This window comes from Triticum aestivum, chromosome 3D (genome assembly GCF_018294505.1).
Source record: "Triticum aestivum cultivar Chinese Spring chromosome 3D, IWGSC CS RefSeq v2.1, whole genome shotgun sequence".
NCBI lineage: Eukaryota > Viridiplantae > Streptophyta > Magnoliopsida > Poales > Poaceae > Triticum > Triticum aestivum.
Genome location: NC_057802.1, coordinates 76,296,751 through 76,307,080, shown reverse-complemented (window position 1 = coordinate 76,307,080; position 10,330 = coordinate 76,296,751). Strand labels below are relative to the sequence as shown.

General features: G+C 46.5%; 1 long non-coding RNA gene across 2 annotated transcripts; it reads right to left on the bottom strand.

The window, feature by feature from the left end:
- Nucleotides 1–6,351: 6,351 nt before the first annotated feature.
- LOC123074175 (uncharacterized) lies at nt 6,352–9,478 on the bottom strand. 2 transcript variants are annotated; one of them, XR_006435892.1, is made up of 4 exons: nt 9,163–9,478; nt 8,961–9,079; nt 7,772–8,220; nt 6,352–6,682 (listed from the first exon to the last, which is right to left on the bottom strand). It is a non-coding gene; the product is annotated as an uncharacterized lncRNA (long non-coding RNA). The 2 variants fall into 2 exon arrangements; XR_006435891.1 differs by lacking the exon at nt 6,352–6,682 and having other exon boundaries at nt 6,730–8,220.
- Nucleotides 9,479–10,330: the final 852 nt, after the last annotated feature.

Below are 10,330 nucleotides of genomic sequence, written 5' to 3'. Positions count from 1 at the left end.
ACTAAGGGATTTTAAGTCCTCCTTTTAATAGAGAACCGGAACAAAGCATTAACACACGGTGAATAGTTGAACTCCTCAAACTACGGTCATCACCGGGAGTGGTCCCGACTATTGTCACTCGGGGTTGCCGGATCATAACACGTAGTAGGTGACTATAACTTGCAAGATCGGATCTAGAACATGGATATAATGATGGTAACATAAATGGTTCAGATCTGAGTTCATGGCACCCGGGCCCAAAGTGACAAGCATTAAGCATAGCAAAGTCATAGCAACATCCATCTTAGAACATAGTGGATACTAGGGATCAAGCCCTAACAAAACTAACTCGATTACATGATGAATCTCATCTAACTCCTCACCGACTAGCGAGCCTACGAAGGAATTACTCACTCCCGGTGGGGAGCATAATGGAATTGGCGATGGAGAAGGGTTGGTGATGACGAAGCACTACAAAAAAAAGACACATCCGTGACATTTTGGGCCGAACGAAAATCTTTTCTGTCATACTTATGACACTTCTATGACGATAATTGTGACAAAACCCGGTATCATCATAGATGTGGTGGGGTCTTACTTCTATGACAAAAAGTCATGACAGAAAATGGGCTTTTCGTCCTCGGCGGGCCGGAGACGCAGCTGTATGACATTCTTTGGGTCGTCCATGACGGAAAAAACCGTGGTAGAAGCGAGGGCGCAGAAAATATAGGGGAGTCCCCGGTTACGGTGGGTGGTCTTGGGCCGAGCGATGCGCGTTTCTCTCGTACGTACGCGCGTGTGTGCGAGGTGTTGGGCTCTAACTGAAGCCGAGCGAGGCATTGGGCTCCAACTGAACCCGAGTGATTGCACTGCAGGCTACACGTTACTGAACCCGAGCGATCGATCGATGGCTGTTAACTGAACCCGATCGAGCGATTCCTTCGCTACTGCTGCTAACTGAAGCCAATCGATGCTGCCTGTGGATGAACAGTGAGCGCTGCGGGAGGGGGGTGGTTTGGATGAATAGTTCCCGGTGGGGGTGGATGAACAGGACCCCGTGGCGTTGCCTCTGGATAAACAGGACCCCGATCGTTCGAGCCGGTTGGGGCTGGATGAACAGGACCCCGTGGAGGGCAAGATGAACAGGACCACCCCGTGGAGGGCAGGATGAACAGTAGACGGTGGAGGGCAGGATGAACAGTAGCCCGTGGAGGGGTGGTTGAACAGGAGCCCGTGGAGAGGGCTGGTTGAGCAGTAGCCGATGGAGTAGCGCGCGGTGGAGGCTGGATGAACAGGAGCCCGTGGATGAACAGTCGCAGGTGGAGGCTAGAGGAGGTCGGCGATGGATGAACAGTAGCCCGTGGAGGCTGGAGGGGGTCGACGGTGGAGATGAACAGTATCCCGTGGAGTCCTGTTTTGCGGTACGCCACACCCCTCCCGATGAACAGGACCCCCGTTTCGACCGTAGCGCTCCAACACAAGTCTGTTTCCTCTATTTTGCGGTACGCCACACCCCTCCCGATCAACAGGACCCCCGTTTCGACCGTAGGAGGTCTGTTTCCTCCGTTTTGCGGTACGCCAGACCCCTCCTGATGACCAGGATCCTGTTTCGAACGTGGCCGGTCGAACACAAGGCCGTTTCCTCCGTTCTGCGGTACGCCAGTCCTCGTTTCCATCGGATGTTCTATCCAAGCCCTCCCGATGAACACGACGACGCATTCCGTTCTGACCCAGCCGGTTGGCTCCCCATGAACATGACGACGATGATGTTTCTCCGTTCCGACCCAGCCATGTACACGAGCCCTGGCCGTACGTATGCGCGAGTAGGCGTTCGAGACCCTGCCCATATGTACGTACATGGTCGTATTTTCTTTCTTGCACACTGGCCGTTGTACGTACGTGTACATGCTATGTGCGCGCCTCTACTACGACACGTGCGCGCCTCTACATCGACCAGTATGTACGTACACGTTCGCGACCAGAATGACAACGCTATGTATGCTTCAACCAGGTGGGTCCCGACTGTCACGCACTTCCTTGCTTACGAAGATGTAGCTGGTGGGTCCCAGCAGTCAGGGGGGCGAATCGTTTTTTTTGCCCGGACGCACTTCCTTACGTGCGAAGATGTAGCTGGTGGGTCCCAGCAGTCAGGGGAAAACATTTTTTTTGCAAAATACGGTGGCCCGTCCGGTGGGTCCCCGCTGTCAGGTGGAGGAATAATTATTTTGCGCGTAATAAGGAGGCACTTCCTTGCTACGGCTGTGGACCCGGCTGTCAGCCTCTCCACGTAAAGTCCACGTCCGATGGAAGCCGTTCCTTGACAACGTTGACCACGCCGCGCCGAGAGCACCAGGGCGGTGGACGACGGCGATGCCTAGGAAGGGGACGACGCGGAGCCGGGGAAGACGCGACAGTGGATGCCCACGGGTAGAGGAGTACGAGGGTTCACTGGTTCGCTGCGGTGTGAGGCTGCCGTCGCCGCAGAATAATAAGGGGTGTGGGTGAGTAGAGGGATGGCCTGGCTAGCGGTGGGAATAGTATGGGGCGATGAGGCCTCCGTGGCAGCACAACCGGCCATGGGAGGTAGGAGCATGCGGCACGACCGGCGTTGCTTTGGGCGGCCGGAGCAACAAGACCAGAGGTTGAAGAAGCACTACGGCCGTTGGATGGACATCGTACGGTCACTGGAGCTAGAATCGTTCATATTGACTAAGTTGACAAAGCACTCCGTACCCGTCAACTTAGTAGGCCCACAAGTCAGCCTCCCACCAAGGTGGGTCCCAACTAGCAGGGGGAGTATTCATTTTTTTGTGCGTAATAAGGAGGCACTTCCTTGCGTGCGAAGATATAGCTGGTGGGTCCGACCTATCAGCGGTGGGAACGTTTTTTCGCGAAATACAGAGGCCCTTCCGGTAGGTCCCAGCTGTCAGGTGGAGGAATCATTATTTTGCACGTAATAAGGAGGCATTTCCTTGCGTGCGGCCATGGACCCAGCTGTCAGCCTCTCCACGCATAGTCTACTTCTGATGGTGTCGTTCGTTGACCACGCTGACCACTCCGCGCCGAGCGCATCCAAGGTGGTGGACGATGGCGAGGCCCCGGACAGCAACGAGCCGGAGATGGGAAGACGCGGGAGTAGAGTCGCAGACGGAGAGGTGTACGAGGGTTAACTGGTTCTGGTGCGGTGTGGTTCGGCAGTCGGTGGAGAAGAACAGGAGGTGTGGATGGGTGGAGGGATGGCCTGGCCAACGGTGGAGTAGCGCTTCACAGCGAAGCATGCTAAGCAGAGCTGCTAGCAGCAGGAGGCGGGAGCAGGTGGTCCCGGCAGTGCTGGAGGAAGAAGACGAGAGATTGAAGATGGATGCCGGTCGTTGGATGTAAATCCAACGGGTAACGATGTCAGAATCATTTGTTGACTAAGTTGACAATGACTTGCATTGGCTTCGGCCTATTGGCCCACATTTCAGCCTCCAAAAATGTGGCACGTATTCAACCCATTGAATTTACAGTCTTTTTTTTCGGGGTAGAATTTACAGTCCATTTGATCTCTTTTTTTGAATTACAGTCCATTAGCTGGGCTGGGTGAACAAATAATGTAGCGTCCATGCGACCCATTTATGTTTTTCCTAAAAAATTACAGGCCATTTGCACTTTCTCGAAATACACGATTTTGCTGGGGTGATTCTAATTATAATGTTGGGGTGGGCGAAGCAATGTTATCAAAAAATAAACAGGTGCTGAGCATTTTGTTATATATATATATTTAAATAATAACTGATTTATTATTACATTGGTCCTTAAATCTTACCACGCTTTTGTACACAATCACCAGGATTTTCGTTGCCAAAAAAATTCCAGAATTTTATTGTTAAGGAATTATTTTTATAAGTTAACAAGATGTGGGATATTGTTTTCTTACATATGTAAGTATCTGTTAAATATATGATGACAATAACAATAATTTATAATAACATATAAAATAATTTAAATATATATAATATAGTTAGAAGGGAAACATAAGTTGGACCGGGCGTTCCTATTCTTATATAGAAAAATAGAACAGACCTCTGCGTTTTCTTCAAAAAAAATATATAAATTGGGCTGCCGATGTTTCAGAAAAAATAAAACATCGGATGGGAGGTCCATAGGCCCGTCGATACATGACGGCCCTCAAGAAAATACAAACAGCCTTATGGACCTCCCATCCGAGGTTGTGGGCTGCGCATGTTAAAAAAGAAAGCCTAGACGGAGCAGCTGTTCCGCCCGGGTTCGATTCCACCTGTGCAGAGAAAATATCTCCAAATTTTTTGCCTCTGCCTTTATTGACATGTGGGTCCCAATTTTCATCTACGCACACCACGTCCTACACTTGTCAAAACTTCATCCCTCGTTTTCTTTGTTTTTCGCACACTCGACATTGTGTGGGCATTTTGAAAATAGCATATCTTTTTGACTGTGCATCATATGAAGATGTGCTATGCATGAATGTTGATCAGCATGATGTTAACTGGCTGGTAGTTCCAGTTTCGACCATGAATAAAACTTCCAGCATGATGTTAACATTGTTTGAAAAGGCCGTGTTAATATAAATGCTCTGCCTCTGAAAGTTGCAGTTTCTTATCTAAAACTGAACTTGGAGTTTCTTATCTCAAACTGAAACTTGCAGTTTCTTCTCTGAGAATCACATTGTCTGCACTTTTATACTCCTATGAAACTACATTTTTTTAAGTGCTAAAAATAGATCTCTAGAATTCATAAAATACTTCATATGCTCAATACTGCAAATATGAAATTCAAAAGACATTCATATCTGAAAGTACTCTCAAAATACACAACACAAAACACAATTCACAACCTGCAAATACTAACAACCCTAAGCTCCTCCTGGCAATTCACAACCTACCCGACTTTTGGTCTAGGGGGGGCAAATCCCTCCTATTCCTCGGCGGCAGACAGCCGCCCCGTGAGACGATGTGAACGGCGAGGGAGAGGATGGCCGGGAAGCGTCGTCGGGCCAACTGTTTTTCTCCTCTTGCTGTTGGGTTCGGTCGACGAAGACTCCACCGGCTCGCTCTGGCACGTCACCCTCACAAACGGCACCCTGTAGATGCTCGATCCTTCAATCTCTGGTGGATGCTCCATCTGGGATCGATACTCCCACCACCGCTCCCTCACGATCGGATTCGGTGAATCTGTTTGCTCCATGGCCCAGAGGAGCAGCTCTATGTACTCCCGCGTGACTCCCTCCGTCGCCGCCTTTTCGCTCTGTTGCAGATATTTGGCCATGGATGTCGCCGTCGCCGCTAGTTGGTCCTTATTGTCAAACCAAGACTGTATCTCCAACATCCTAGCTAGCTTCACAGGGTCGCCGTCTGCGATCCTCACGTATCGGTTGTACTCCTCCATCGATCTACTTCTCCACAACACCTTCACTCGCCGGCGGTGGTTTTTGAATGGAAGAGGAGAGGAGCAGCGCTGGTTTTGGTTTAGAACGGGAGAGGAGCGACGCTGGTTTTGGATTGGAACGGGAGAGGAGGGGCGGTGGTTTCGAAATGGAAGAGGAGAGGAGCGGCGCTGGTTTTGGTTTAGAACGGGAGAGGAGTGGCGGTGGTTTAATAGGAGAAGAGCGGAAGAGCGGCGCTGGTCTTGGAAGTATTTTTTTTGTTTTGCGTATTTTGGGTCAAAGTTTGACCACGTACTGTATTTGACAAGCAAAATGTGAATGCATGTCACCAAAAATTGTATCGTTTGGTTCGTATCTGAATGTACTTTCAAATTATATTATTTTTGCAACGTATAACATATATTTTATTTGCGAAAATCATGGTCAATTATGACCCAGAATAAAAGGGAGACTAGTTAATGTGGGGTCGCTTTCTTAATTGAAGGGTAAATTGATTTTGATTTTGATCCAGTCACAGCGTGCCGGCCCTCTCGTCCAATCCTAAATCGCTGCCGCACACTCCTCTCCCTCTTCTCCATTGCAAAAACCACCTCCACTACAACAAGAACCCCCCTACAGCAACGCATCAATACGTTGCCAAATGCCCATATAAGCGTTGGTAAGCTCTACACCAACGGATTTGTATGCGTTGCCGTTGGTGGCGTTGGTAGGATCTACAACAACGTATAAACATGCGCTGGTAACTAATGTGTATAAGCGTTGCAAGTATAGCAACGTATAAACTATAGCCGCCGCAACACTTCATATGCGTTGGTGATTACCCTGCACAAACAGATTTTAAAATGGAGAAAACATATCATTGCAACTCTGGAAGCAGTTGCTACATACATTATTAGGCCAATGTTGCTACTGTACAGGAGATGCAACATAGTAAGAAAGACATCATATATTAGATCAACAATGTTGGTTTACAAAGAACACCATCAAAATAATACATATGTGTATATATATGCTCTGCTCTAAGTATTGCCCATCAGAACGGAATTGTTGACAACAAATTGTACCTTCAGCTTGTACACATGTGTTTAACAAGAACATGTGCATTGTACAAGGAAACAAATCGCAGCTTCATTCCGGAAAACAAAAACCTAAGCTCATCACATGAGCATCTACACTGACATGTTCACCCTTCATTAACTGAAACCAAAATGATCAGCTTCTCTTGGCATCTGTAACTCCATATCCTGATGATAGGTTCTGCCAGTTCCAGCTCTAATAAATTGCACGTTCTTGGTCTTTCTGCTAGCAATGAAGTAAATACGAATAGTTAAGTATACTACCTTGGACAATAAATTTAGTTTCAGAAAACATAAGCAAAAGAAAAACATGAAAGGAAATAAAATTAGTTGAAGCTATATTCTTGTAAACTTGCTACAACGAATGCACGACAACATATTCAATTAATAATGTCAATTGCAATTGGCTGTCAGATTGTGCCAAGTGTGGAAGAAATAATAAATTTAGACACACCTTATGCTTGTCAATACTGGGTCATGTTTACATTTATACATAGATAAGCAAACGTAGACTTTAGGATCACGGTATAATTATCCATCTTAAGCTATCATGCTCATGTGCGTGCATATCACTATGAAGAGAGGATAATATAAAAAATTCAGAGAAGACACGGTAAGAATTAGTAGGAGAAATACTAATGAAATCAAACAAGCTATACACATGTTACTTGTTCTGTACTGGCATATGGTTGACTGCACAACTCATGATTAAATTATATTTAAATGAAGGGTTGATGTAAGTATAGCAACCTTCATACTAAGATATCTTAGCACCAGATTTTAGTTAACAGCTTAGTAACATTTGTTCTTATCATATCCTTTTATCTCCTCTTCACAAGCTTTTCTTAGAAATAAAAACTCTATAGAATTATCACAACAATAGGCTAAAATCAAGACTGGCCTAAGTTTGTATCTCTTGTACTCCAGGATCATGTCGCATCACGTTCTATTCAGCTTATGAACCTGATGACAGAAAGATATTTGTACAATAGGTAAAAGATCCAACAGAAATAGTTGAGATCAAGTTAGGGTTGTTAGGCAAACACCTTCTTGAAAGGAATGCATGTTCTCACTTAGGAACCAATACCTGCTAGCAAGCATATGGAACGGTGTGCTGATTTAACAAGTTCATATACACCCTATCTCTGAAAATACACTAAAAAGTCCTGGAACTTCCTATGGTGTTGCTGTGTTATGTGTACTGGTGCATGTTTGTCTATAACAAAGAGATCAATGGAGTCTGATCTACATCATAATTTGTATTAAAACAATATCAAAATTAGAAAAGGCTCCAGTTTACTTTGGATCTTACCTACGCATCGGTTTATACTTCCGAAGTCAGAGTGTAAGAATAGGCAGAGGCACAGAGCGATTGTCATAATGCATTATCCTGCAATCATACGCAACAATAGTTAATATTCTTGAGAAATAAAATAGATTACCACTGCACAATACGAACAAACATTTACGCAAATTACAAGATGAAATTACCTGCTGGGAGAGAGATATCAAATATATGGGATAAACGTGCTGGAAAAGAGATCAATCTAAATGAACAATTAACATGGCATATTAAGACGAATCCATATATACACGCCACACACACACACACAAAGAAAGAAGGGATCGAACACCACACCTACATGATGCCATTAACATGCTGCCATCATTGCCGGTCATATGTATCTTCCCAAGTTGCGGCACTCACGCAAATGCTCAACCTCATTACGTCAAGTAGCATTTTATACTATAAGTGTAAACCTGCAAGACCATAGTACACTAAGTAACAACTTAAATTTCAAATACTAGAGAGAATTAAAGATGTAGGGTGGCATCTCACGAAGCATTTTTTGTGATGCATCCTAATGAACTACTCCCTCTAATCCTTATTACTTGTCGCTTAAACGGATGTATATAGATGTATTTCAGTTCTAGATACATCCATTTGAGCTTCAAGTAACATGAATCGGAGAGAGTAAAAAAGATTGCAATTCATCATAACATTCAAATAAATAGAAAGATTTTCAGTATTTAGAAGGACCTCAAGTTAAACAAAATAGTTCAAATGAATCAGATTTACATATATACTCATGGTTAATATTACTGATGCCTCCTTGACAACGGAAGGTTTTGCGAACGTAGTGAATAAACAAATGCGCAATAACTCCTATTTCCACATAGAACTAGATTCCCTCCCAATAAACCTCGTAGGATGCAAACATTGATATCAAAACAAGACTAGTGAATAGTCATCTGAAGAAAAATAATTATTTTGTTCTGGAGTGGCATGGCTACCTACGAATATTATAGGTGCAAACAACAATATGTTCTGAACAACTAAAGCAGAGGATCACCAGCAAAAACGTGCATAACAAAATTAGAGGTTCAGATTTCCTCCAACAACAAAAAGAGGATCGCTAGCCATAACTTAAGTACAGCAGTATAAATATGCACTGACTAGTTGAATAGGAATGGGACAAACATGCTGTCCAATCTCGTACCTAATTGTCACCCATGCACAAGTGGAACGTTTAAGAATCTGGGGCACCAAATCCCAAACAGAATAATGGAAGCCACCATGTTGAGAGTGGCCGCGGTTGTTGTTGTATCCAGCCGTGATCTACAACGCCACGACGGCAAAACTTTAGGTAGCCACGCCAGAAAGGACCAGAGAGATAAGAGCAGAGAGGAGGGGTGACTCACTGAACCATCGGCGTCGCAGTTGAGGTAGCAGAGGCAGAGCAGCACCGTTGAGCCCGTGGCAGCAGCTGCATGCGCGAAGACGCATGTGTTGGTGAACCGGCAAAAACCAGAGGAGCAGGAGACACGTCGGTGTTAGGGTTGCTGCAGGGGCACAGGGGCGTGCAGGATGTCACGGCGGCGGAGGATCAGAGGAAGCACTCAATGGGAGCCAGGGCGATGGGGCCAGCGAGTAACGGCGCAGGAGAGCACTGGAGCTAGGCCGAATTGGAGATCGCGGCAGCGACGTCGTCACCATGGATCTCGGGTGAGAGAGGAATCGGGAGGGGGGGGGGGGATGGGATAGGAAAATTTGACTTTTTAGGATAATAAGGTAGAGGTGGGCAAGGTGAGGTTAGTTTTTCCTCAGGGAACGGGCACGTTAGCGCTGAGTGGGGAGGGGTTTTTTTCTTAGGGGAACGCTGAGTGGGGAGGTGGGAGATTGAATCAAACAACACTTATCCTAGTTCCGTTGGTACATATGTGTTGGTGTATGTGGGTTTTTGTTGTGGTGCTCCTCTCCTCTCCATCATCTCCATTCCAAAACCACTGTCTCGCCTCTTCCTCTTCTCCATTGCAAAACCACATCCTCTCTCCTCGGACGAGGATCCCCTGACGTAGCCCATCCTGCCATTGAGACACTGACACATGGGTCCCACCAAGCGCGGGGCCCACCTGTCAGCGACCGAAAGGTAGGGGAACCTCTCCTCTCCATCATCTCCATTCCAAACCACCGTCTCGCCTCTCCCTCTTCTCTATTGCAAGACCACCGTCTCTCCTCCCATCTTCCAAAGCTAGCACCGGACCACCCATAAGGACATCTAAGGAGGGGATGCAGCAGCGAATCTAAGAGATCGTCGGTGGCGACCAGGCAAAGTTAGCCAGGTTGAAGGAGATCCTTACTTGGTTTGACAATGAGTGGGAGATTTCGAGGATGGTGATGGCCATGTGGCAATGTATGCGAAAGGGCGAGACGATGGCGATGAGGGCGGCGATGTACTCCTCGGCGGCAGTCACGCCGCAGTCCTTCGAGTTCATTGATTATCTCCTCCGGGCGATGGAGTAGACAGATTCGCCCGAGGCGAAAGTCAGGCGGAGGTGGTGGGCGTACAGGTCGAAGGTCGAGCACCCA